The sequence below is a fragment of the Manis pentadactyla genome, chromosome 3 (assembly GCF_030020395.1).
Source record: "Manis pentadactyla isolate mManPen7 chromosome 3, mManPen7.hap1, whole genome shotgun sequence".
Lineage (NCBI taxonomy): Eukaryota > Metazoa > Chordata > Mammalia > Pholidota > Manidae > Manis > Manis pentadactyla.
This window is the reverse complement of record NC_080021.1, coordinates 98,691,560-98,716,114: the sequence shown is the minus strand read 5'-3', so window position 1 is coordinate 98,716,114 and position 24,555 is coordinate 98,691,560. Positions and strand designations below refer to the sequence as shown.

Sequence of the window (24,555 nt, the reverse complement as noted above, 5' to 3'; positions counted from 1 at the left end):
CCGGGAGCCAGAGTTAGGGCTGCGTGGTGAGCGACAGGAAGAAAAAAGCAGAGGGTGGGGGCGGGGAGGCGGAAGAGGAGGAAGAGGGGCGCGGGGCAAAGTGCCTAATGAGTCGTGGAAATTTGATGAACTAAAACAAAGCGCGGGCACCATTAGGTTGCTCCTCAGCCGCGGCTGCGGGCTCAATGCAGGCTGCTGTTCAGCATCGCCGCCTGAGCCCAGGGCAGCGCCCCGCCGGCTGTCACCCGGGGCGTGGACATCTTGAAACCCGGCTTGGGAGGCAGCTGCAAGTTAAGTGCAGGTCTCGCTCTGCAAGGCTGCCATCAACGCATCTGCAGCGTTATCAGCCCCGCACTGGCTCTCGTGTGCAAAGAAAGGCAGGGCTGGCTTTCTGCTGGATCTCCCCCTTCCACTCCCTCCTCCCACGTCCCCCCCCCCCCCCACCGCCTTTGGAGGTTTTTGGAAGAGAGGAGAGAGGTGGTAATAATAAAGTCACATGAAAAGAAAATGAAACACTTGGCAGTCCGTCAGATGACTAATGCAAGATGCTGGCGATGGATTCGCAGAGCGCGCGAGGCATCCATGTGTGCATCAAATTAGTACGTTGTTGCTGCTCAGAATGGAAAGTGCCCCAGCAATGCGGCTGGGTGCAGCCCATTGGCTGCCCACGCTGGAGCAAAGGGCTGGGCGGGGAGGGGGCTCCCGTTTAAAAAGCACATTGTTTATGGGACCCGGCCACAAAGGCTTTAATTCAGAGAGGCAAAGGCGATCTTAGAATTGCCGGCTTTGTGCTGGGGGAAAAAATGCAGCCCCAGAAAGTTGAGTTCCTGATAAAGGACACTGAATATTTCAAATCTTTCACACTCCATAAATTGCTCTCTGTATATCTGACTTCCAGATGTTGCACTTGAGTTCTAAACAATCACACGTTTGGGAGAGAAGAGAGGGAAGTCTGCCTTTCTTCTCCTAGCTTCAGTAAATATTTGGGGCTGATACAAAGAGCGAGACCATAAAGCTTTTACATTAATCGTCCTTAACGCTGTTTTCCAAAACCCTGATTTGGAAGAGAGAACACTTGTTTAGAACCTGTAATTCTAGTCCCCATAATGTAATATGATGATGAAAAAGGCACTCATTTTCCACTTGGATCCCCCTATTTCTTTTCAGCTATGGTAAATAATAAAGCAAAACCACATACACTCTTCCTTCCCCCTCCTAATGTACCCTAAACCTACCTACTTGGCCAAGTGGCAAGGCTGAATGCCCTGAGCAGCATTCATTTGCATACTGTGCTCTTAGTTTAGCATCTAGCCTGTGAAAATAAAATGCACCTGAACAAGTATGAACTAGGAAGACAGAGCATCTACAGAGCCAAGTCCATAACTGTTACCCAGCCCATGAGGCAGAAAGGTAAAAAATGGTCTGCAGGATCTCAAAGTTCACTACAACAGCAGGTGCCACTCACTGTAGCCTTGGGGTAATAAGAGAGTATTCAAATATTTCAGGCAGGATTCCTTATCTGGTTATAACAGTCAAAAAACACCAGAGCACCTTAAATCTGCTGTGGACTTAGGCTAGTCCTGAGTTCCTTGAAAGAAAAGGCAATGATGGCTAACCACCACCAGCAAACATATGAAAAGGAGAACTCATAAATTCAATTTAATCCAGAGAGGACAGTGATGGCAAATACTCATCACTAGGTCCTGGCTTCAATTTCTGCTTCTTATCCACCTATTTTACCATTTTTAAAAAATCCTTGAGCTAAACAATCAGACTGACTTGAAGTACTTTCAGAGCTTTCTCTAATCAACCTTATTGTTATTAAAAAACACTGTACTGAATGAAATACTGAGCAGAAAATCTTTCAGCAATTTGGGAGTAATGTAATACGTGTTTATATTAGAGGCTGATCACTTGTCTTGTTCGTATGCACCTACACTTCTCAAGTCACCCTTTGAGAATTCGATAAACACTTTAACCCGTGGAGCTGACTTGGGCAGGGTGGAGGTGGCAAAGCCCCACATGAAACAGAATATAGCTTTCACAGCTCGTTGAGAGTTGAGAGTGTGGCAAGACTTATTTCTGTGACAGGAAGGACTTGTGGTTACTGCTCTTGACAATCAGCTAGAATGAAAAGAGGAAGGCATTGCCACAGGTCTCAGCTAACAGTGAAACGGAAGTTCAAAAAATGAGGCTGTGGCATGTTGCCTGTACAGAGCATAATTAATACAATGGAGAAGTTAAGTGACAGTATACTCATCCTGATATCTAAACTTGGAATTCCAGAGCAAGCATTCCTTACTGCCTCCCCAAATGGGGGGACATTTTCTACTTTCTCAAAAACTACACACTCCCTGAGACATATAAAGGTGGACTGAGATGAGGGCTTGCACCTTCTACCTGTGGTCTTTACATTGTGAGTGTGAGTCCATTTCCTCTCCCCTCAGCCATCCTTCACAGATGCCTTATCAGTTTATCATCCTGAAGCAGCAGGACATCAGAGCCCAGACTCTTATACCTCCACCTCCTAACTGGGCTGCTCTGGGTCTCAGACTCTTCATCTGTAAGGTGGGAATAAGAGATGCCATCTCACAGTGTCATGTGCTTGGTATAGGACAGGACCCAGTCTAATAAATGTTAGCTATTTCTAATGTTAATCTCTTCTTTGCACTTGTGATGCACTTGAAACTAGTGAGCATCATTAGTCTACTTTTCAATCCAAAATTTTTCATAGTATAGACTCAATACAATTCATATCCTAAATAATAATGTATGTCTTTTAGTGAGCACTTATTTATATACATGTGCTTTACATGTGTTATTTTTAATCCTTATTAACAATCCTATGAGAAAGTATTCTTTTCCAGACACAAAGATCTAAGAAATGAAGTTTCTTTCCTAAGATCATCAGCTTATAAACAGTAAAAGCAGAAATCAAACTTAGGTCCAGGGGGCTCCTAAGCACAAGACATTTCTAATTCATCATGTGGCCGAATGTCACATCGGGTCTGCCATGGGCTGAGGGTGAACAGCTCGTGGTAAATCTATGAGAAGACAAGGGTTCCTGGATGAACAAAAGGCAACACTGAGGGAACTGCACACACCTGTGCTCCACCTATGGGAGGAGGGGGCAAAGTGCTGAACTTGAGAGTAGCTTTGGTCTTCACTGTGGTGAGTAGGTATTAATACTCCGTCTCCCATCAGCCATCCTTCATAGGTGCCCAGAGACCTCTTGCCATCCTGAGGGCACGATGTTAGGGCTCAGGCCTGATAATACTTTAAAAATCCACATTTTCTCAATAACCACATAATGGTGTCTCCATGTCCACCAGTTCTCTTTCTCCTTATTCCCACAGGAGCACACCAGTGAGCACCCCTCATCCACCTTCTCTGTCCTTTTATCAAACACTTACCATTTTGGAAACAACTGTTCCAAAGAGTTATAGCAAATGCCAAGGGCATGACGATCCCTTCCTTAAGTAAACCCAACAATGTCTAACAGTCACACAAGCCAACAGCACATCTTCTCCATCAAAAGGTCCAGTGCAGGACGGGTGTCCTACCTCTCCAAACCCCCATGTGGCTGCATCCCTTGTCCCGGATCCTGATGATGCCCATGACAGCCTGGTTAACTTCGTTCCAATGCAAGCAAACTCCTCCTCCTTTGGACTCTCACCTTTCTTCCTGGCCAATACTCATTTTTAGTGGAGACTTACTGATTTATTCTGTCCCCCTGGGGCTCTAAGTGATGATACCTCTAAGGAAGCCAGAAATCATGTGTCCAATAATCAAAACTTAGGGGGTTGCCAGAGGCCATGGAGAGCCAATGCCCTCTTCACAGAGGGGTAATAATGGGAAGAGATACCCCAAATCTCAGTAAGTTCTTCTATTTACTAGAATCTGACCTCAGGTTTAGAAAACTAGTTAAGCACACTCCTCTGCACTCCCAAGCTATCCTCACACCCAGAGTAGTGCAGGGGTTAGATTCAAATTCAAATATTTATTGAGAGTCTGGTATTTGCCAGGAAACTTTGCCAGATACTTGACATACAATATCACAACAGTTCCACAACATCCCCATTTTGGAAATGATGCCATGGAGAGTCATGGAGTAAAGTGACTTTCCCAGTGTCATGCCCCCAAGGAGAGGGGGCTGCAGAATCTGGATATGTTAAGATGTAAAGGCCAACTGTGGTTGTTTAATATTCCACAACTGGGTTTCTCTGGGGTGGTGTTTCCCGTGACCTCAGTTGTCACAGGCATGGGCACACACCTCTCTGGCACTCTACCTACAAACTCCAATGAGATACCCAGTGCCAATTCAGCTTTTGCTCTTGGCAAGGAGCCAACGGTAAGGTTCCTCTAGGATAGATGCCATATGGAATGAGACCACAAGTTAGAGAGCACTATGCCAGCAGGCATTGGTGGGATCAGCCTTGCAGCCAAGACAAAAATATAATGTGACATTTGGAAAAACAATGATATGTTACTTTTGCTTTTAGCACAGGCAGTGTCCTACTTCCTCACTCTATTTTTGAGTAAAGAGAATGATATCAACAGATGATAGGTGAAATATTCTGAGGTTCCTCTAAGCAGTAAAATATTATAAGAGTTTTAATAATTGATTCAATGCATTATTATCATTGTTATTAATCCTGGGACAACACACTTTTGTAAGGCCCACTCAATTGCAGATTTCCTTTTGGAGAAGGCAAACACAAGAACTGATATTTCTATTCTTTCATCTTGTCCTTTTGATAGCAACTTTCTGCATCCCATCTTCTTTATCTATATAAAAGGGCAAGCAACCAACTTACAAAATGGGCTTGGGAAAAACCAAGTGGCTATAAGTAATTATATTAATCCTGGGGTAAAAAGATATACAATGCCACCTTCCGAAGTTGTACCAACCCAAAAACAACACAAAAAGATGCCTAGTCTTGGAGAAATTTTGTGTTAAGATAGCTAATTTCCCTGGTAGTTTTCAGTAATCTTACTATTCCCATGCTTTGTATCTGTCTTACTTTTCTGGGTCCCTGGCATATCTTGCATCAGTGCATCCAACTTTGTGCTGCAGTGGAAATGCTGTGCAAACTGCACAATCCAACATGGTGGCCACTAGTCACAGGTGGCTGCCAAACACTTGAAATGGGGCTAGAGCAACTAAGAAACTCAATTTAAAATTTTATGTAATGTTAAATAATTGAAGCAAATGCAAATACGGATTTAAAAAAAAAATTGGAGTTGAGATTCACCAAAATGTATTATTTTGTCAGGAGGTTGTTTTGGAAAGACTGGAATGAGGGGCCGGGAACATGATCCTAATGCTTGAGTCACTTTGCAGCAAGCCAGGGGAACGGCGGGTAGCTTGACCTGGTTCTTGTCTTGGCTCAGTATTCAATTAACTGTGGGATCCCAGGCAAATCATGTAACTGCTTTGTACCTCAGTTTCCTCACTCATAAAACTAAGAGAACAGTTCTTATCTGGCCCTTAATTTTTCTAAGTGTGCAGTTCTGGTTTTTACCCGGAGGTGAGGTATGGGGAAGACAATTTAGATAATACGACCAGCTGCGTGAAGCTCTGGGGTGACTCCCTGTCTGTGCCTGCTGGGGTGCCCCTGGGGCTCGCAGGTGGCTAAGGCATGGCTGGGGAGCTGATGGGGCATCACCTGCACTCAGGCTCAGGCAGAGCTGCTGCTCAGCTGGGGGCTGGGGGCTGCAGCCAACACACCCGTCCCCACCATTTGTGCCAGTTTTTCCTAATATCCCACTGCTGTCCATCATTCCAGTCAGCTGAGAGGCCACTCTTTCCAGGGGCCCGGGAATCATTTTTTCATATCACTTGTACTTAAGTAATAGTACGTGAAGAAGTGAGCTTTGTCTGGTCATCAAAGGAAATTGTCCGAGACTAAATTGCATGAGGCGAGAGCAGGAAGTAGCTGGCAATGGGCCTGGTGCCTCCTGGTGAGCCACAGGGTGGGCGCCAGAGTCAGGAATATCGACAATCTCCTGCACTGCCCATGTGGTTGTTGCTCCCTATTTATGAACAGAATTCTCTCCTTTACGGGTGGGCAGTATGGGGTCAGTGTACAGTACCAGGTCTTTTCCATACCGCCCTGGGGAGTTACCAGCCTGTACTTGAAGCTTACTGCAGCCTCTCAGTTTAGGAAAAGCAACCAGCTGTCACCTAACTGCCAGCATGGAAGCTGCATCTCTCTTTGAAAATCTGCCACTTCAGGGTCACCGGGCAGAAAACCGCCATTGCCTGTGACTGCCTTGTGACAAAGCATCTTCGTCACTGGCCTGACACAGCCCCATCTCAGCTGTAGCAGCATCGTGGGGGTGCTGAATAATTCTGGTAAACTTAAACCTCTGGATACCAGTTTTCTTACTAAGAAGATGATGAACCCAGTGATACTCCTCTATTTACCTGGAAGGTATCATTACCCTTTATCACATGCAGCCATAGCTTTGTGAGTCACGGCCACACCAATCACAGCACGGAACCCCAAATCTCTGAAGGGAGACGTCTGCACTTTGCTGAACTCAGAGAAGGGGCACTGGAGCAAATGAATACCCTAAGCAGCTGAAGGAGGCAAAGTCTTTCTCCAAAGGGTCTAACTGTAAATGAATGTATGCTCTTCTGAAGAAAAGCTCAAGTCTCCTGTATGACATGATATGTTCATCCCAGTGCTTTAGGCAAATTTTGAAAAAAATATAATTTATTAAGAATGTAGAGCACATTGATTTCACTCAACAGATGATTTCATTCAACAAAGAACACATCTGTGAGGGGCGTTCTGCTGGACTGCTGGCTGGATGGTATCTGGACAGAGGTTGAAAAGCTATCTGCTTGTTTACGAGGGTGAAATGTAACACTGACTTGTAGAAAACAATTTCTGCAGAAAAGGCCACACAACACAGGCAGTTGGACTTGCCAAGTAAAAGGGAACCTTATTACCTTATCTCAACTTGACTGCTAGTAAAACACAGAAAGCCGGAAAACCCCCACAAAGAAGTAAATGTGGAGGCATGTTGGGGGTACCTGGAGTCTGGACATACTCTAACCCTCGCTGGGGAGGCAGGGAGGCGCCCAGGGACTTGTTTCATTCTACAATTTGTCAGAAGCAGCTGAGCGGCCTTCAGAGCAGGGCAGGAGGTGTGTGCACAGGGAGGGGCTTTCAGATGAACTTTCAGAAATGGCAACAGGGAAATCATAGGTGCAGAGAAGATTTATATCGGGCTTCACATTTTCAAAGTTCTGCAGGAGCTCAGATTAATTAATCCTGCCCCCACGGCTGAGGTCAGATTACTGCCCCCACTTCACAGATGAGGAAATAAGGGGGGTGGCTGGCTGTGGGTGCACACCCCTTTGCGGGCTCTCCTCCCTGCCCACGGCTCAATGCTGCAGAATTCATCTGTTTGCTTGGGCAAGTAACTGTAAATGGCCCTTCTGGATGATGGAAATAAACAGGTTTGGACCCTATCAATTCACTGAGATGTGAATGGTTTTGAAATGGAGACCTATGGGGCGTGTGGGGAGCCAGTGCTGGTCCAAACTTCCCAGAGTGAACCCTGCTTTTTACTAACAATGTCTTCCTTACTCATATTCCAGCAGCAAATGATGAAAGTAAGGGAAGTTCAGCAAGATTGGCCAATGACAGGGACACAGTGCCTGGTACCTGGTACCTCGGTTTTAGAAACTGTGCTTCTCAAAGCAAGGAGCTCCTGCCCTCGCCACTAGCTAAACTACTCCGCCAGGACTTACTGCCACAAGAGGAAGCCAGGAGCGCACTCACAGCGCTCTTCGCTCCTCGGAGAAACACTCCCAGGCAGTGAGGGCAGGCGTTGACACCCATGCCGGACTTCAGACCCACCTGAGGCTTATTCTCATGCCAAGTCCCCCGCCTTCCTCAGTATTACAGTTATTACAGACCTGCTTCATGTCAGGCACTGCGCTAGCTTTGAAGGAGAGAGGTAAAACTATACTTTATCCCTGCCCAGAAACCACTCTTAGCCAATGAGAAGAGAGAAGACTCATGCACAATAAAAAACCAAGGTTCAGAGAGGGAAGGCCCAGAGCAGCGTGGGACGGAAGGGCCTGCGGGGAGTGGGCAGCAAGTGACCCACTCCACCGTGGGAACTGGCACTCAGCATTCTGTTCTACATTCCATTCCTGTGGTCAAGTTTTAAAATGGAATCTGAAAGAATCAGAGGCAAAAGAGGATAAGCTGTACCATTTCCCTGAGCTGATGATGATTGCAGGAAAAGGCTGTAACAAGTGTGCTGGGACCTGCCTGAGAGCAGCCCCTCCCACCCAGGGCAGCCCCTGCTGTCCGCCTCTACCTGACACTCTGGACCGAATGTTCGGAGGTTACCATGCTCTCACGTTCCTGCCGTTCACTACCACGCAGTGAAATCACTTTCCTGGTCTTGTCCATTCAACCCTCCCATCTGATGTAGAGCCACAGCCCACTCAGAAGGCTCTAGCACCACCTCAAACTCGGCACATCCACTGTCTTCTTTCCCGCCAGTTAGGTTTCATGTTGGACTTCCCTGTTTTCCTTACTGGCTCACACTGCCCCCACCCACTCCAAATCTGAAAACAGGAACAATGTCTGATACAGAACACACACTTATGGTACAGACTGACCAGGACCTCTCCCCTCCTCTGACTGCTGAGCCTACAAAACACAGTAATTAACTGAGCCCCTAATAGGACATGTGGTGAGACTGAGAAATTCTTGATGACAGGGATGTCCAAATCATTAATTTAGTAACTATTTATGAAGTGGGCTCACCATCCAGGCATTATTCAAGATGCTGGGCATACAGCAGTGAAAAAAAATGAGGTAAAAATATCTTGATGAAGCTTCTATTCTACAGAGGGGCATAAAATGAGCAAAATAAGTAAATCTGCTAAGAGCCTAGAAAGAGATCACTTCAATGGAAAAATAAAGCAGGGTAGGGGAACAAAGCTGCAGTTCTAAACAAGGTGTCCCAAGAGGGCCTCACCTAGGAGGTGAGCACTGTACCTTGAATTCAGGCTCAGTATATCTTCAACACATTTTCTGAATGAATAGATTTAATATGGCGAGAAGTCTTCAAAGTTGTAAAAACTACCACACACATATGCAATTAGTCACCACTATTACAAAGAACCATGTGATGCCATCTGGCACTGTTCTATTGAATCTGAAGGTCGATACACCTATTACCAATGAGTGACTGAGTCAGGACTATTTTTTTCTAAATGTCCGCTGGGTCTACTTGTCCCAGCCCAGCCAATGTCCTGATTCTGGCTCTCCTGAGGCAAATCATTGAAAACCATTCTGGGACTCTCCAACTTTGGAAAGACAAAGACTTCACTGACCTTTGTGCTTGCCTGGCATTCAGAAGTCTATCTACTCTTCTGTTAAATATTGATTATTTGTCCATTCATTATTCATTTTATCATTTATCAATGGCAAAATTTAATCTCAGCCTGGTGCCTCCTCAGCCTGCTCTTGGCCTCCCTTCCTTGGTCATAAATGATGTGTAATTAAGGAATACAACTTTAATTGAACGCCAGCCTAGGGGACGCAGCCAGTAGTTTAAAGTTTGGTATAAATGCACTGGAGATTAGTAATGCCACTGTTTCCTTCCACTGATCTGGAAAATCAAAAGTTGACAGTAAATAGGGACTAATTATGTCATATTAATGACAGTAGTTTAGATCAGAAAGCAATCCATTTATGAAGCTAGATACGTATTTCTGTGGACTAGCAATTTATGAAGTTCAGATTTTTTTTTCTGATAATACCTTCAAACCTATGTTTGTGAAATGCCAGCAATAGAATGAAGAATAAAAGGACCCTGTGAAGATATAATAATGTGGGTAACTGGTGAACTACTGTGCTGTATACTTGAAATCAATATAATATTGCATTTCAACTATACTACAATTAAAGAGAAACACAAACAAAAAGGACCTCAAAGCAATCAAAACGTACATCACAAAGTTCCTGCTCCAGGTTCATACCATTTAAGCCCTTTGCAGAGCTTCTTAAATCCATTACTCAAAGACTTCTTTTTATGTTGGTTTTTCATGTCCTTGATCATCTGCCTTTCAAACCCATAGGAGATGACAAGTAGCAAATGAGAGCGTTTACAGTTGGTGGAGTGACCATCCACAGACATGAGAACTGGAAAGCCCACTCCTAGTTGGGGCCAACAATCGCCAGGAGTTCCCCAAGACAGCAGCAGAAAGAAGAGCGCATTTGCATAATGACAATCTTTTCTCATCTAAAGGATCACATTATGCTCAATAAAATCTGTTTAAAAAGGCAGGGATATATATAATTTATTGTGAAGAATTCTTTCAAAATGAGACAATAAAGAAAATTAGTGCATTGAAGGGTAAGCTTTCAATTCTACTGCAAGACTACCTAATAAGACTGACTCACTCCCTAGCACCCCAGGTTCTGAGATTTTACTTTCTCATTCTAATACTACTATGAGGATCAAAATTCAAGATTTGTATACCATCTAATTTGCTGTCATTAAATCCAGCAGCTGATTTTGCTGAGATTCATCAGCATGTATGGGGTTAATTTTTACCATCCAAGTATTCTGCTCTATTTTTATCTGCCTGATTTTATTGTTCTTTTGTTGTTTGGTTGGGAGAAGTGAGGGAGGTAGGTGGGGACCTGGGGAGAGATGAGTTGTTCCCTTTTTGGAATTTCTTTTTTCAAAGTAAATTCTGTTTGTTTACTGATCAAGAAGTAAACTCTAATTGTCTTCAAGACATCTCAGAAGATGATGTTTGAGGTCTGAAAACTGGAAATAAAAGGCTCATAATAGATAACTGATAGTATCCAAGGGACTAATCATGAATTTTCTAGAATCTTTCTGCCCTCGTAAGAGGCAAGGGGAGGTTCTACAGTGATCACATTAAATTCCTAGATAGCAATCCAAAACATTTGCCTCTCTGATAGTTGGCTTAAAGAAATTTGCAAAAGTAATGGAAAAAGAACACTGCCAAACTCATAGAATTACTCAAAGATGACTTCCAGAATTCTATGGATGTCAGATCACGGTGTATGTTTCCCTATGATACAAACATACTAGTCTGTCATGCAACAAAACTATATATCAAAAGGCAAAGTCCAAGTGACACTCTACTTTGCTAGTTTTTAAATCCCTAAATCTTAAGATGAAATCAATACCAAACAGTACATTTTGATTAGGCAATCTATAGTCCCTTTCTTTCTCTGCATGTCAGAAATTCCAGTTAGCATCTTAAATCACCAATTAAAATAAGCAAATTAAATGTCAAGGCCTATTTCCTAAAAACACACGATCAGATCTAACCCCCTAAACAAATAAGAATAAAAATAGGATTATGTGCTAAATTATAATGGCCGTTATTCTAAGAGGCTGAATATCATTATATCAAAATTCCCCATAGCTGATTTTTTTAAAGCCATTTCTTCATTTTTTGACACTACATCTGGCACAATGAATACAGATGATCATTTGTTTATATATCTGTCTAACTGCCTTTCCCAAACACAGCCAGATGGAGTCTTTCAGAATCAAATTAATTTCAGATTAATTCACTCTGGACCCACTCCAGTTTCATGGCTCTTCCCTTTGAGGCGCCAACCAAACTGATGGGAAGCCATGAACTTAAAAAGAGCACAGGTTCCTCAATATCAAGCAGGGGGAAAATAGTACAATTCTGTGGTTGTTCTCCTTGCCCAGAAAGGAATCCATTCAGGCACCATGAGTGACCAGTTTAAGTGTCCTAACATTTCAGTGTCCAAATCATCCAGGAAGAATTTCCTTTTGGATCCAAATAGGATCACAGTTAATTTTACATCCAATATTCATAATGCCTTGAGACGATTCCAGTAAAAATGAGTGACCTAATTACTAACACCAGAACCAAAGATGTTATGGTAAACCTGCCATGCCTAGAGTCAGGAAAAACACGTGACATGAGTGAGTTAATTCTAAACACCCAAAGTGCATCTTCTCTCTCTCTCTAGCTGTAGCTACTGAAGGAGCTATAAACAAAGTAACCAGGCTTTGCATGCTGTCAATCTCGGTGGATGCCTTTATTATCATACTTGTTTCAATTGCAATTTGGGTTTCCATGGAGACACAACAGTCAGCTCTAGAAAATTATAAGATAAATGTCAGGTGGTGATAACGGTGTTAATGAAGCTTCGGTGACAAGCAGCTCTGTGCTTCAAATAATAAGCTTATTTCTATTAGCATATGCATAACCTGTCAAAAAACCTGGAAGACAATATTAAAAATTAAATATCTATCTATCTATCTCTGAGAGAAAGGGGAGAGACCCTTCTGTTGTGGCTTAAATTTGTTGGGTCAACCTGAACAAGAAAAAAAAGTAATTGCTGGCTTCTTGGGTAGAGAAAGGCACCAGCCATGGCTCTCAACAATGCTTTAACTGACATCCAGAAATGCCTAAGAATTCTCCCAGTAATGGATAATTTTTTTCTTACAAGGTGGTTAAGATAATCTCGTTTGTTTCTGGAAGATAAGAGCTCCGTTCACTAAGTCTGATCATGGCAGACTATGAGCTTCGGAGAAATAAATGCTACAACCACCCATATGGTAACTGGATTTATGCAAACCACATCCTCTCCCTCTGAGTTGCTGGAAAACTATCATCAGATTGCTGGAATCCAGAATCTAGAACCACCCTTGTCTAGTGTACAGATAAATAGGAAACAGAATTTTTTTTTACCAGGCTATCTGTTAGGTCAAAAAATGGACAGCTATGGATTGATGTAAATTTGATGGATTCTGAATGCACAGGTTCAAAGTGTGGAATTGTGAAATACAGTGCCATTCAAGAGAAGAATCTATAAAAAGAAATTCAAGAAAAAAAAAGTTTCTTATTATTTGGAAAAGATGATTTAGGAATGGAATAAAACTTCCATTTTCATTGGGGATAGTTAAAAGGCTGATGATTCTGCCAAAGTCTCTCCAGAAAGGCAGGTCCACATGAATTCCTCCTTCACAGTTAAGGCTTTAACCTTGCCACAGTGACCATTACTAATTCTTGTACTCCACCATATTTTTTCCTTCATTTAACAATTGTTTATTGAGTGCCAGGCACTCTGCTCAGAAGACAATCATGAGTAGAGACTGTCACTGCCCTTATATTTTTCATTGCTTAGTAGCTTACACAACAGAATATCCAAGGTCTTGAACAGGTGTCACAATGTTCCTTTTTTTTCTGTCCAAAGTGTGGTGCCTTTTAAGTGACTACTTGACTGTGTTTTTCTAGGGCAAGGCGATGCTTCTTGCTACACTCTGCAATGGGAACAGTTAGTGCTCAGATAGTCTTCCACCCATCCTTTGTCCAGATCATTGTAACAAAAATGCCATAAATTGGGTGGCTTATAAACAACAAACATTTATCTTTCACATCTGCAGAGAGGGCTGCAGAGTTCAGAACTGCAGGGAATATATCCTTACCTCAACATGAAATAAAACGATACAAACCAACCCCCAAACTATTCCCACCCCCAATAGCCTGTGATATTATCCCATACTCTCATGCCCCCAGTCTCTTTCCCTGTTATCACCCATGGAAAAGGTCTGGAGGGAAAAACAATTCAAGAGCGCACAAAACCTGGGACACTAGCAATGCTGATTCACTGACAGAGGCAACACGGTGCTCTGAATCCAGGGAACAAACAGCAAAAGTCATGAGGTGTAAGTTTAGTCACTCCACTTGGACTGTGGGATTTGGGATTGAAAACTTTCCAGTTCTATAGCAAGCCCTCATACTATGCTACTAAGAACTGAGTGAGGACTCATCTGTGGTTGTGGAAACCAAGACATTATAAACAGCATGTCTTTGTCTAATTGGTTAGATATCCTCACCCACTTAGGAGCTTCCTTTTCATCAGTCCTCCTCATTTAGAACTTTTCATAGTTTCACTTCACTCTTGAAAGGTGTTGAGGAGTCAAATATTGAATCTGAAAAGTCATTGCAATTGTTATTTTTAAATTATTGAAATAATTACTGTTATCTTTAATAACAATGACACAAAGCATATTAGGATAGTTCTTCAATTTTTAAATGACAGCTCCAAACTGGGGCAACCAAAATTACAATCATAATTTTCCAGAATTGACAATATTTGCTAAATAGACTCCTTGAAGAGAAGGAGGGTATACACGTGGGAAATAAATAAGAGACTATAATTTAAGTGTGGCACAGCTTTTAACGGTGCGTTCAAAAGTGAAAGCCGAAAGCACACTGCTGCCTGGGTTGTTTTCTGCTTATATGTCTAGAGGTTTGCTGACAGTTAGGCAGCTCAGCCTCTGCTGACGTGCAAGCCAGGGTAGGCGCCATCACTATCCGCGCAGAAACGCCCCCTCTTTGAAAGGCATTACAAATATCTTTCAGATTTTACGTCTGTATGTTTGTTTTTTATAGACAATGTTATTAAGTACAATCATACCCAATAAACTGAGGAAGGATTCCTGCATCAATGGACTCATTAAGATTCAACTATGCGACATGCCCTTCCAAAAAGACGCGGACTGGACTGTGAATCCCTCTAGGGCCAGGGATGACGGGGGGTCACGTTTATACGGAAAGGGTCACACTGAGTTCACTGCCAAGAGCAGCAGACAGTTCTACCTATGGCAAAACAATAAAGGTATAAACCCCAGGAGGTGGGATACCTGTGAGCTTGCCTTTGGCTCTGGGTTTACTTTGAAAATTGCAGATCTTCTTGTTTTTCTAGATGGCTGACCGAGGGGAAGCAAAACTACTTGGAAAGATTTATATCATATGTTATTGAAAACAGCAATGAAAAAGAAACACTGCCAATGATAAAACCCAAAAAGTCACCAAGGACAGGGTGTTAGAGAAATATTAAAAACAACAACCCAAATCGCTATGAAAATGATTTTAAATTCCCTCCCAAGGTCATATGGTATCAATTTTGGAAACCACATTTCCTCTGGGAAATATAAGTGGGTGAGGTTGATCGTGTCCACAGTATTATGAGTATATTTAACAGTAGAAAGGCATTTGGATTTTGGAGGCCTGCTGACTAGAGGGCACACCTGGATGCATGAATCCCTTAGGACAATGTATATTCCTTTGGGAGAGAATCCAGGATCATGAGGTAATTTCCTAATCTCTTACCAATAATGACACACATCATTTGGGATCAGCCTGCTGTCAAGGTTTCCACACAGAAGTTTCATTAGCAACCCAAAGCACCATGATCTCTGTGGATAGCTTGGCAACCTTCCACCTCGGCACACAGGGACCATGAGTGCAGAGCACAAAAAGATCTAGAAATAACAGGAATGCCAGATGTGTCTGGAAGCCACACTAGAAAGTATAGCCCCTTGGTGTTTATTTCGGACATTGCTTCTGCAAGGTCCACCTTCTTTGGCCATGAGGCTTCTAGTCATGTGTATTATATTTACAGAAAGGATTTGTTCTTAGGGAATTTTCACCTAGATGACATAAAACCTAAAGATCTGTGGGCTCAGCTGTGTGGGAAAAGCAAACTGCATCACCTGCTGAAGGCAGGGGATCTCCTTAATACACACGTTAATAATTTAGTTATGGGAGGGGGGGATTGGGCGTAAATCAGTGAAAAGTTCCTTTCCTAAATGGGTTCCTCATGATAAATAGATTCTAGCTAAAGGCAGTTCACTTGTGAACCTGGAATGATGAGATTTATTGAGGTGATTTTTAATTCACTCTCTGGCCACTACTGACAGGCTCCTAGGGTTGTTTTTGGTTTGTTTTCAAGACAACAATCATGACAAGGGCACCTAGTTTGGCTGACTGGATGGAGGGATTGCCTTTTTTTTTCTCCTTAATTAACAATAACACTCAAAACCCTGACAGAGAATAATGGTGACATAAATTATGGAACCACTTATGTATGAAACTATACATTATTAAAACTACTCTGAATGGGTCCTTAATCTAAATAAAGATGGTCATTTTAGGAAGCCAAGCATCTCAAGAATTAGAAAGGACACACTGCTATCCTGACCCCAGATATAAAAGGTGCGTCACTTGGCTAGCCAGACAGAGCAGCCACTGTCCTTGATGTCTGTTAGAATACCTATGTATCCCTACCACTGGATGGGCCTCCATTTATTTACAGCCCCATGTGCTGGTGGTTAAAGACAGGAGGGAGAAGCACAGTGGGCAAAGTTCACTGCTAAAATCTAGACTTTGCCTGTGCTAGGAAGCCAGCAACAGCAATCCGTCAGTTCTGTGCTGTGTAAAGCAACACACAGCGCACCTCTGGCAAAATCTGAATGGTGCACGACAGTCACATCATAGTTTAGGATTCTCTTTGTGGCTACAAATACCCATTTTCAGGTGGTTGGAATACCTTTTAGTCTACCAGTTTTAACACAAGGGATCTTAGTGAACATAGGACAGTACAAGAGCCCTGATCCCTGATTAAACCAAGATCTTGCCATACAGGTTCCATTTCCGCTGCTGTCTGGCTTACACAACAAACAAGAACATGGCTCTTCATGGTGTTTCCAATGGTGCTATGCTCTAGAACTACCTCAATGTGAAATTAACTTTAACCTAACATATGTATACTATTTCTGACACCATCAGGCCAACTGCCATTCTGACGTGTGGCTGCCCAAAGGAGAGAGAACCCCCTTTGCTGCCACTGTGGCCACTGCCCCTACTGGGAGGAAGGAAACCTCACCATGTGGGAAACTGAGGTGTGGCTCTCCTTGGCAGTTCTGCAAACGTATGGTCAGGTGTTCATAAACAGGCATTTGTAAGTCACACAGTGACTTGAAATCTCTATTGCACACCATGGAAATAATTATCATCAGAGCCATTTCCCCCTAATAAAATCAGCAAACAGTGATTATATGTGTTTCTGTAACTTACAGGCTACATTCATTCAATCCAAGAGAAATCCACTCACCTCTCATCCATTGCCACGTGATTATGAAATGCTGAGCTCTGTCATTCTAACAGGCTTACCCTACTTAACAAAGACATCCTGGTTTGTATGCATGGGGGCCACACTCAGAAAGGCTTATGGGGACAAGCTTTGCACAAGCATTTTATTTTTTAATGACTACAGAAACTCTTGGGGCTTATTATATTAAAAGACACAAAAAAGGCAGGAAGGAGCAGTGGTTTTTAATTACTTTTACCTCTGAAGCTAACAATCTTAATATGAGAATTCTTTAAACATTCAGAAACCAACTAACTTGCCCATCCGTCAACACCACTCCTGACATCACGATGGTTCCTCACTGAGAAGACGTTCCAGAACAAATGGAAAGACATTATTTCTCACAAAAATAGGTCTTGTCCTTCACTAAAATGAAAACCCCCAAATCCCAAGCACAAGTTCCACTTGAATCCATCACCTCCTGTCCATTCCGATAGTCATCAGCTTAGGGCATCTCTGTGTCTATGCAGAGAGCCTGGCATACCCGGGGGTAGGTGGGACAGGGAGATAGATAAATAGGACACAGTAATCTCAGTTCAGGGACTGACCTGAAATTCTAATGACTCCTCTTAACTATTATTAAGGCACCATTCAGTCTGAACACTGATTTGTAAAACTATATTCACCATTTTGGCTCCATCCTTTTCTTTTAAATAACCATCCATTGTGATCTACTTCTGTCCTGTGTGCCATGGTCTTGGGCTGGCTCCTCAACTGCCCATTCCTTCACCCAAGAGGTGTCAGGGAGATCAAAGGTAACACAGTGTGGTTGAGCACATGGGGACATGGCTCTGGGCTGTAAGTGGAAGATGAGCTATCCGATGACATGGCGAGTCAAGGTGCTTGGTGACTCAAAAACAATCCTGAAAAGATCTCGTAGGTGACAGGAAAGATTCCATTACTTAGGGATGTGGATAGCAGCAATTCACACACAGCATGTAAGCATGTGGCCATCAGGGAATGACGGAACATGGTTCTGTGATCCACCGTTATACTTCTCCAGTCCACTTTGCATGTGATTTCCTTCATCCAGCTAAGTATGAGTAGCCTCACTGGCCACACAAAGTATAATAAGAAAGCAGAAAAACAAGGATTTTTGCTTAGAAGTAACAAAAATGCCTCCTTTATTTTTTACTATGAAGGTTTGATTGTTCAGACCACCTTGTACACCTTAAACTTACACAGTGTTATAAGTCAATTATATGTCCATAAAGTTGGAAAAATAAAAGTTTTTTCAGACCTGAAACATAACTGTGTTTATTTTCCATGTAATTTTTTTTCACAGTATGTAGAGAGACACAGACACATTCCTTATGTTAAAAAAGATACTCTTTTAAGAAGCTTGATCATTACATGTTAAGTCACAGAAAACTTCATGTAAATGCATGTAAAATACTACTAACAAGGAACCATTAATTTGAATCAATCACTTATTCATTCAGTATTTACTGAATGTCTATAAAATACTACAAAGTATTTCCAGGAAGGGTAGCGAAATGGAAAAGAAGAAGGTTTTGATGCTAGCCAGACCCTAGTTCAAATCCCAGCTTTGCTGGTGTCTTGCTATACAATCTTGGGCAAATTAGTCTTAAACCCTTTAGCTAGAGAACAGCACAATGGGGCCTGTCTCTATGCTGCTGTGAGAATTAAATGAGATATTCTAAATGTCTCACAGCACTTGGCGAGGAATAGGTGTTCTCACAGTATTCTTTGATTTTTGAGTAAATAACTTCTGAAAACTGGGGAGGAAAGCTGCATAAATAAGGAAGGGAAACTGTCTCTCAAAAAAGATAAGCAGCAGTATATAAAAGCCACATTTTAAATGGAGGTCACATGGCCAAACATGATCCCATGCACCTAGAACGTAAACAAAGCTTGCCTAATATTCATAATGATGCTAAGGGAAGAGAAGGAAATGAGGCCCCTTCTTCTGAAGCACAGAGGCTGGGCTGGATTTCCTGGTCCCTGCTTGGATAATGTGCAGTCTTTCTGCATTCCGGGTGAGGAAAGGCAGCTGCTCCCCACTGTCTCTGTAGGGCCACCACACACCCATCCACAGCTCACTCCCCTTAAATGCTCCCTGCCCCAGCATTTCTCACCCTTCTTCTGCAGCTGACTTAAGAACAAGATTCCCAGCAATTTGTTCTGTGCAGTTTTACCTGATTCTCATACTAAATGTAATCACTCACCAGGCACTCATGTTTCCAGACGTGGGACTCCTACACACAACCTGCTATTATTTGCTTGGTCAGCACAAAACACTTTCAGAGCTGCTTATGAATCTTGATGTCCTGGCAAACCTAAGTAAAGTGCAGCCAGCTTTGTCAATGACACATAAAAGTATCTCTGTCACACAGATGCCTGAGACTCATTTATAGACCAATGGCAAGACTGGAGTAGCAGCAATGTTTTACATAGATTCTGTTTGTATTTTCAGCCCTGGCTTTTTCCTTTCATGGATTATGGTAAATACAACATTTGCTTCCAGAATGTGGGACTTGCTGGAATCATAAAGGAAAGTGCCTAACAAGCAGATTACCTTTCACTATTGCATTATAGGGATGCAGAGAGTCATGCTAAGTGACTGCATTTAGTCATATTCAAATTCCCTTAAGCTGCCTTGCTTTCAATATCGAAATAAACAAGTGAGCCTTAGCGTGTAGTCTATTTTCAACTCCTGGACCCCAGTCAGCATATCCTGTGAGGACTTTGCTGTGGAGAAGGCTCTTTTAGATAAAAAAATAGTCTGTTTCTGTAAATGTCTTCTTGAACTTTCTTTCTTTATTAACATTTTGTGATCTGCTTTCTCAATATCAAGTTAACAAAGGAGTTTGGAGAGCAGAGTAAAAGCAGCCTTATAATTTCATCAGCAACTATATGCCATCCGTTTTCTAGAGCCAAATATCAAACATTTTGCACGTAGCACTGTGTTCTGTCCTGAGCAATGACATTCCTTATGACTTTATATATCCCATGGCTAAACCTATTAATACCACATCAAACTACAATTTGTATATTTTGCCTAATTGCCCATCTACACAAATCATTATGAGCATGAGGGACAGATTTTCTTCCTTCTCTCACAAGCCTGCTGCTTTTCTGACCTTGTCATAAATTAGTGAGATACTGAGTTGTAAATGTAGAGCTGTGGATGTCTTTCAGAGGCAATTACCATGAAACTTTGTTCTAACATTATGAAATGTGGCATTTTCACTAGATAATGTCCATATTAAACACAGCAACCAGAGGCCTAGAGAGTGAACCTGAAAACAAAAAGGAAATGTAGCATGAGGCCAACCATTAACTGTGGAAACGCTGCAAGATGCTCTCAGCCAACCAGGGGTGCGTGCCACAGACACACGGCAGGGCTGTGAATATATTATTTAAAGAGCTGTGTCCAGCAAGGCTGTGCATTTTACTTAATGGTTTCCCTTTTGGAGGAATAAAGTGAAGATATTTCATCTCTCTGAAAAACAATTTTTTTTAAGGTCAGGTGGAAATGATGTCCGTGAAGCTTTTGAAGAGAAATACATTTTAATAAAAGATGACTGTAAGTGGAAAGAGACTGTCCTCATGGACAGAGATGTTTGGTAGAGCACTGAACAGGTTTCTGCAAGGCCTAGGCTAAGACAGGTGCCTTGGTAGGGATTTTGAGATGGGGAATATTGCATCCGTCTTCATTCATTTTGCAGAGCATGTTAACCTGTGTGTGGGACTAAAGTCACCAATGTGAGGTATGCAAGAGATCAGAAATAAGGGAAGAGGAAAACAATGACACACATTTAAAAAAAGCCCAACTAATTCACTTGGGGGGGAATCATTCCCAATATTGCAGCAGCCAGAAATATCTGGCGTGAGGGTAGGGAGGCCAGGCCAAGTCATAACATGACGTGCAAGGAAAACCAGGCCCCGAAATCTGCAGCTGCAGGGGCAGAGTCCTTGGGACCTACAGAGAAGTGAACGTTTATTTTTCTGCAAATCTCTGGCCTTGTGATGGGTTTGAAGATTTTCAATATGTGGGAATCATGATTACTGAAGATCAGTAAAGATTTCAACAGGATCATGAAAAAGTGACAGAAGACCTTAGGAATTGGTGGGCTGAAGGGAGACACCATCTCAAACACCTAAAGGGCTGTGGCATGCCAGTGTGACAGAGCCACTCAGAGCAGAACCCTCAGAAGCAAGGAAGAGGCTGCCTATTCTCCCAGGGGAGGGAGGGAGCCCTTGGCTTTATTGGGATCACTTCTAGCTGACTTGGCTTCACATCTCTCCTCTCCGCTCATTCCACATACTATCCCTGAGTTCTTTCTTCTAAGCATGTATTTCTAAGGTCCTGTGGTCACCACTCTCTCCAGGGTAGCCTAAGAACTTTATATCTTAACATTCAAACTCTTCACTGTTGGTTCCAACTGGTGACTCCAGTTCTTCCCTATATCCCCTACGAGAACCCTTGGGCTTAAGCCTTTATTTCCTGTTTTCTGCCCCTGCATTCCTTCGATCATTTCTGTACCCTAGAATTAGCTTCCTACTCCATCAAGAAGCAAATTACCATTCAAGTACAGAGAGTGATTCTTTTCCAAACCAATAATTCTTGTCTATATAAGCCATGGGATGAGTAATCACATTTTGTGTAATCTCATATATTTTTATCTTTTAGTTACCTAACTGTTAAATTATTCAACAAGTAGCGCAGTGCAGTATAGTGGCAAGATCTCATGCCTAGGAGTCCAAAGACCTTGGCTGGAGTCGCAGCTCCATTGTGTACAAAGAGGACCACAGAACATGGATAAATCAGGGGTATAGTCTTTCATTAATAAAATGACAGCTGTAGTAACATGATGTATCACAGTTGTTTTAAGGATCAAAAGAGATATTGTATATGAAAGTACTCTGCAAGCATTAATACACCATACACTATATGTTATGTTTTTATCTTTCTTCCCAGTTAGACTCTAAATGTCTTGAGGTCAGGTCTACCAGTCCTGTGGATTCTCAGCATCATCTATCAAGATACATCAGGACCTACATAAATATACAAGGATTCATTATTTTGGACTTCAAAGTCAACAGCAGAGGGCCTGAGTAACAAGGCCTGCTGCTTGTGTATTCCCGAGCACTCGAGAGCTGTCTCATCTAGACCCCCTGATTCATTTTCCACAGGGCTCCCAGAGGAAACTTTCAAAAATGTAGATCTCCCTCTGTTGCTTCAACTCCTTTTGATAGCCTACAAACTTTTCAAGGTTTTTTAGGAGCCAGCCTGAGGCTAATTTCATAGGCTCACTTTTATCACTTTGCCCTCACAGTCCCTGCTCCAGACTTACTGGTTCCAGAATGGATGGAACTCATTTTCACCCACCCTCCAGTGGGGGCCGCCTCCCAGCTCCATTCATTTGGCCACATCCTATGTGACCTCGAAACGCTCCTTGGGAGCTCTTCTCTCCCATGCCAGTCCCTAACTCCAGAATAGGCTGGGAAGCACCGTGCTGAGCACAGCAGCATCATAATGTGACTTAGATGGCAGGCTTCCTGACAGAGGGGTCATGCCTTCAGATTTTCATTCCTGGAGCCTGGCAGAGTGGGCTGAGTGCTTAAAATCTGCACTGAAGGAATGACTCTACAGATGAATTGAAAAAAAAAAAAAAAAAAACAAAGTTAGCAACTCAATTTTTAATGCAAGTAAGTGATGGGCATTATTTCAGAAAATTATTGTAATTTAACAAATGTGAAGACAAATCTCAAAGACCTAAATTTATGAGCCAAACAGAATTCAGAATTTTTTTATACACTTGTCAGCATATGAACATATTTTTTTCATTATTAAAAGTATGTTCTTGTCAAAGCAAATACAACCAGCAAAGAAGGGGTGCCTGAGGCTGAAAGGCAGAGCAGGCAGAATGGAAGATGATCCCACCTCCTCAGTATTTCAGAGACAAGCCCTGGCTGCAGCAGGCCACTTAACTATGAACAGATGACGTCTAAAAACAATTTCTGCCCTTTTGGGAGCCTGTAACTTGACGAGAGTGAAAAATCAAGCAGCTAGATTTCTTTTAAGGCAAGTTTCATTACTGTTGGTGTTCTGATGATGCTTTCCAAGGTGCAGTGTTGAGCTCGCCATCCCATACAAACTGGAAATGCCCACTCTCATTTTGAAGTGAAATCCTAAGATGCTGTTTCAGACTTTACCCTCCAAGAAATAATACAGAAGAGAAATTGAGAGGGTCAAGAGGGTGACAGTGATGCTGCACAGAAGTGAAATAATTAGGGCAGAACAGAGGGTTTTACTGAGTGTTGCACATATGATTCAAGATGTATTTGCTGAACACAACATAACTGAATGTTGAGGCCTAATTTAGGGGTAGGGAAAGCACAGGTGTTTGAGGAACTAGAATTTATGGGATAAGTCAGGTAACTGGATGTGGGGGACAGGGGAAGAGAGATTGACAGGTTTTGTAACCTAGAAGACCCAGAGGATTCCTCTAGTTCTCTGACAGAGTCATGCACGCAAAGCGAGCAACTAGAATAGCAACAGGAAAACATATATATTAATTGACCTGAAGTACCTCACAAACTTTGGTGAGGAGAACTTCTCTATAGGTTTAACTTTTACATAAAATTCACATAAGCCGCATGAATGTTTCACCCCAAAAAGGACTGAAATATTTATAAGGAAACATTAATATAGCCCCTTTTAGCACATAATGCCGTTAATATTAATGTAGGATTTTTAGTCATTTAAAAACATTCCTCAAAAAGTAGATCAATGGTTCAAAAACAGTCTTGAATTTTAACAGGATATCTTTTCTTACTCTTTTAAAACTATTTGAAGCTATATTTTACAAAGATAAGCCTTTTTAAAATTTAGCTTTTATCATTATAGTTTTTATCATTTAAAAATGTACAGTTATAACTAACATGTGAAGAGTCATAAAATATGTAAAAGGATTTAAAGATAACAACCTACACAATTCTGTTTTTTTCCCCCACTGTTTAAAACTAGTGATTTTAGTACAAACTCAGCATTTATTCATTTCAGTTTCTCTACGAATGATATACTTAAAAGCCCTACTGTTTCTATAGATACTGTATACAGAATGGTTGAGAAAGTCTCGATGTGAAGATGGTAATTCATTTTCATGACTTAAGTAATTGAGCCTATCTTTAGAGTTATTAATTATAATTACATTATACTGTATTTCCAAAGGAAAACAGAATAAATGGAATATAATCACTACAACCACACCGTAAGAAACAGTAATTACATATTAACTCTCATCAGTTAAGTCACATACCACTGCACTTAATGCCTTGAACACTTTCTAGGCTCAAGTTACGTGATAAGACCTGAATTTCTCTCCTAGACCTGTTAATTAAAGGCCTTTTCCAAGCACAGCACCAAAATTCTATCTTAAATCATCATCAGCTGTTTAGAAGGGAGAACACAGCTCTGTTTAACACACTTAAGAGATGGTCTCCTATTGAACACAGGCCATGCATCCTGGTGTCCTGGTTTCCTAAAAGGAAACAAGGCCGAACAGACGTTCTGCAAAGGCAG

At 42.1% G+C, this 24,555-nt stretch overlaps 1 protein-coding gene across 9 annotated transcripts in view; it reads right to left on the bottom strand.

The window, feature by feature from the left end:
* CELF2 (CUGBP Elav-like family member 2) overlaps nt 1-24,555 on the bottom strand; it is a 722,220-nt gene that overhangs the window by 142,843 nt on the left and 554,822 nt on the right. The window contains exon 1 of one of the 9 annotated variants that reach the window (XM_036908147.2): nt 151-380. The exons of the other annotated variants lie outside the window; for them this stretch is intronic. The gene's annotated coding sequence lies outside the window, so the exon portion shown is untranslated. Of the gene's footprint in view, nt 1-150; nt 381-24,555 lie in introns of those variants that run through there. 9 annotated transcript variants of the gene reach the window in all.